General features: G+C 44.3%; 1 pseudogene; it reads right to left on the bottom strand.

Annotated features, from left to right (window-relative positions):
- Window positions 1-336: 336 nt before the first annotated feature.
- LOC100683599 lies at window positions 337-1,718 on the bottom strand (annotated as a pseudogene).
- Between the last annotated feature and the right edge of the window lie 3,069 nt (window positions 1,719-4,787).

Here is a 4,787-nt window from a genome sequence, read left to right as displayed (position 1 = left end):
GTGCTTTTTATTTACAAAAGAAAAATAATAAAGGAAAAGTCTGAAGCTAATCAGCTGGAGACGAAGGGGTAAAGGTGGAAACCCAAGGGGAAGAGGAGGGCGGCCTGCAAAGAGAGGAGGGGAGGGGATCTGACTCTAAGGAAGCTGGAGGGTTCCAGCCTTCAGGGGCTTCACAGGACCAGCCCTGCCCTACCAGAGGCTCAGATCAGTGGGCCCGCAGTTGGGTTTTCTCCTGCTTACTATGGCTTTTCCAGGAGCCTGAGTTCCAGCTCCAAGAGGCTGAAATGGCAGGGGAAACGGAGGCCACAGAGAGCATATGGGTCCTGCCACCACACCTCACTGTGGCGTGATCTTGGCAGCCTTGGCCTGAATAAGGGCAATGAGATCCTGGTTGATGAGGAAGATGAATCTCAGGTTGGCAATCTCTACCACAGAGGTGTTGCTGAAGTGCCACTTGGAGCCACATGGTACCCACCGTCCATCAATATAGATGGGCCGCCGACCCTCATTGGCAATGAAGAAATCACCATTATTTTTCAGCTTGATGACACCTTGTTTCTGGGAGATCTTCCAGGATGGACCCTCCAGAGACAGGTCCACATCAATCTGGTTATCCTTGGTTGCTCTGCCCAGGGTCATCTCTTGGGAGCGCATCAGGTACTGCACGATGTGGCCCTGCAGCACTGCCAGCATCTGGTTGTCAAAGTCAGGAGAGCTCATGCCTATGATGCTGTCTACCAGCACCTGCTGCTTATGCAGCTCTTGTGCCAGCTGTTGGATCTCTCGTTTCTGGCGCCAGTCGGCCACTGTCAGCTCATGTTCCAGGACCTCATCTCGCATATCCTTGAGCTTACTGTCGTCAATCAGGTCCTCTGCATCTGAAAAGTTGAGCACTTGGTCCCCCTTAGGCCGTGGCTGCACTGTCTGGTCCTCCAGCAGGTAATACTGCTTCATGAGCTGCTAGTGGGCCTGCAAGGCCTTGGCAGTACAGGCCAGGTTGAAGGCATCAGGGTGTCTGTGGAGCAGATCCTGGAACATCTCCAAGGTGGGCTGGCTGGTTGATCCCACTTTGCTCAGCAGCTGTTCTCAGCCTTGCTAAACAAGGCCTTACTCTGGATGGCAGCAATGGCTTCTGGGTGCAGCTGTCTCATGGCTTGGCAGGCCAGCTTGGAGATGACAGGATCATAGAGCAGGCCATACCAGCACTCCTGAACCTCCCAAAGGGTGAAGTGGCAGCTGAACTTCACACCCAGCTAGACAGATGTCAGGTCATTGGTCTGCAGCACAGTGTTGACAACCAGGAGGTCATCTACAGGCTTCCAGTGGCCCAAATTCTTGGTCACCTGAAGTGGCTGTTTGCTCTTCTTCACATGCTTGGTGAGTCCAGGGGTTGTGGCTGGGCTGGGTGGCACAGGAGTGCTAGGGGTCTTGGACACCTTCTTCTTCTCACTGGAGGAAGGTTCACTCCCTGAACAGCACCCTGGCTCCACCCCACTGGCCCCCTTCACCCAGGTAGAGGACTTAGCCAGGCTGCTCTCCACCAGCTCATCATCAAACTTCTTCCTCTTGATGAATCTGGAGGAGCTTCTCCATTTAGGGATGGTGCCCAAGGCCTGAGAGGAAGCTTGCTTCTGCCCTGCCAGCGACTCCTCATCCTCTGAGTGGCTGGCAGTGCTGGAGGCCATCAGAGATGAATTTAGCAGCCCCTGAGAATCTTTGTCCACCCTCTTACAGTCTCAGAGCCACTGGTTCCAAACCACAGGGCTAGGAGGAAGGATTCCACAGGCTCATCCAAGGATTCTGACCAGGTGAGCTTAGAGGCTGAGAGGAGATTCATTCCTAGGCTGCCAGCTCCAACAATTTCTCCATGGCGAAGGCAGCAGATGCAGGGCCAAACCCAACTTCTATGAGGTATATCTACTTCCAGGTCTGCAAACTAGGGGCAGCACTAATTCATATCTTTCAATAGTAACTCTGAATGTGAATGTGCTAAATGATACCACCAAAAGATGCAGGGGTTTGGACTGGATAAAAAAGCAAGAGTCATCTATTTGCTAGCTACAAGTGACTCATTTTAGACCTAAGGACACCCACAGCCTGAAAATGAAGGGGTGGAGAACCATTTACCATTCAAATGGTCCTCAAAAGAAAGCTGGGGTAGCAATCCTCATATCAGATAGATTAAAGTTTATTCCAAAGACTGTAGTGAGATGAAGAGGGACACTATATCATACTTAAAGGGTCTATCCAACAAGAAGACCTAATAATCATGAATATTTATACACCTAATGTGGGAGCAGCCAAGTATATCAATCAATTAATAACCCAATAAAGACATACTTAGATAATAATACACTAATAGTAGCAGACTTCAACATGACACTTTCTGAAAATGACAGATAATCTAAGCACAACATCACCAAAGAAACAAGGACTATAAATGACACACTAGACTGGACAATTTCACAGATATAAACAGAAATTTCCATCCAAATGCTAATCAATACATATTCTTCTCAAGTGCACATGGAACTTTCTCCAGAAGAGACAACATACTGGGTCACAAATCAGGTCTCAACCAATATCAAAAGACTGGGATTATACCCTGCATATTTTCAGACCACAATGATTTGAAACTAGAATGCAATCACAAGAAGAAATTTGGAAGAAACTCAGACACGTGGAGGATAAAGAGCATACTACTGAAAGATGAATGGGTAAAGCAGAAAATTAAAGAAGAATTAAAAAAATTCGTGGAAACTAATGAAAATGAAGATATATCCATTCAAAATCCTTGGGATACAGCAAAAGCAGTACTAAGAGGGAAATACATCACAACACAAGCATCCCTCAAAAAATTGGGAAAATCTCAAATACACGAGCTAACCTAACACCTAATGGAATAGGAGAAAGAACAGCAAATAAAACCTATACCAGGCAGAAGAAGAGAGTGAATAAAGATTCGAGCAGAACTCAATAAAATAGGGACCAGAAGAGTTGTAGAACAGATCAACAAATCCAGGAGGTGGTTCTTTGAAAGAATTAATAAGATAGATAAACCATTAGCCAGCCTTATTAAAAAGAGAAAAGATTCAAATTAATAAAATCATGAACGAAGGAGGAGAGATCACAACCAATACCAAAGAAATACAAAGGATTTTAAAAACCTATTATGAGCATCTATAAGCCAATAAGTTAGGCAATCTAGAAGAAAGGGATGCATTTCTTGAAAAACACAAATTACCAAAACCGGAACAGGAAGAAAACCTGAACAGGCCAATAAGCAGGGAGAAAATTGAAGTAGTCATCAATATTTTCTGAGGACACAAAAGTCCAGGGCCAGACAGCTTCCTAGGGGAATCCTATCAAACGTTTAAAGAAGAAATAATACCTATTCTGCTAAAGCTGTTCCGAAGGATAGAAAGGTACAGAATACTTCAAAACGTGTTTTATGAGGCCAGCATCACCTTAATTCTAAAACCAGAAAAAGACCCCACCAAAATAGAGAATTATAGACCAATATCCTTCATGAACACAGATGCAAAATTTCTAACAAGATACTAGCCAATGGGACCCAGCAGTACATTAAGAAGATTATTCACCATGACCAAGTGGGATTTATCTATTTATCTCTGTGATGCAAGGTTGGTTCAACATTAATAAAACAATCAATGTGATAGATCACATCAACAAGGGAAAAAACAAGAACCATATGATCCTCTCAACAGGTGCAGAGAAAGCATTTGACAAAATACAGCATTCATTCCTGATCAAAACTCTTCAGAGTGTAGGGATAGAGGGAACATTCCTCAGTATCTTAAAAGCCATCTATGAAAAGCCAACATAAAATATCATTCTGAATGGGAAAAAACTGAAAGCCTTTCCCCTAAGGACAAGAGCACGACAGGGGAGCAGCCCGGGTGGCTCAGCGGTTTAGAGCTGCCTTTGGCCTAGGGTGTGATCCTGGAGACCTAGGATCAAGTCCCACATTGGGCTGCCTGCATGGAGCCTGTGTCTCTGCCTCTCTCTCTCTCATGAATAAATTAATAAAATCGTTAAAAAAAAAGAACACGACAGGGATGTCCACTCTCACCACTGTTATTCAACATAGTACTAGAAGTCCTAGCCTCAGTAATCAGACAACAAAAAGATATAAAAGGCATTCAAATTGGCAAAGAAGGGCAGCTCCAGTGGCTCAGCGGTTTAGTGCCGCCTTCAGCCCAGGGTGTGATCTTGGAGACCCGGGATCGAGTCCCACGTCGGGCTCCTTGCATGGAAGCTTGCTTCTCCCTCTGCCTGTGGCTCTGCCTCTCTCTCTCTCTTTCTTTCTCTCATGAATAAATAAATAAAAATCTTTTAAAAATACTAATTAAAAAAATTGGCAAAGAAGTAGTCAAAATCTCTCACTTCACAGATGACATACTGTACATAGAAAACCCACAAGACTCCACTCCAAGATTGCTAGAACTTATTCACCAATTCAGTAATGTGGCAGGATACAAAATCAATGCCCAGAAATCGGTGGCGTTTCTACACACTAACAATGAGACTGAAGAAAGAGAAATGAAGGAGTCAATCCCATTTACAATTGCACCCAAAAGCATAATACACCTAGAAATAAACATAACCAAAAGAAGGAAAGGATCTATACACTAAAAACTACAGAACACTTCTGAAAGAAATTGAGGAAGACTCAAAGAGATGAAAATATGTTCCATACTCGTGGATTGGAAGAATTAATATTGTGAAAATGTCAATGTTGCCCAGGGCAATTTATACATTTAATG

Source organism: Canis lupus, chromosome X (genome assembly GCF_011100685.1).
Source record: "Canis lupus familiaris isolate Mischka breed German Shepherd chromosome X, alternate assembly UU_Cfam_GSD_1.0, whole genome shotgun sequence".
Lineage (NCBI taxonomy): Eukaryota > Metazoa > Chordata > Mammalia > Carnivora > Canidae > Canis > Canis lupus.
Note: the sequence above shows the minus strand (reverse complement) of the source record. Positions and strands in the feature narration are given on the sequence as shown.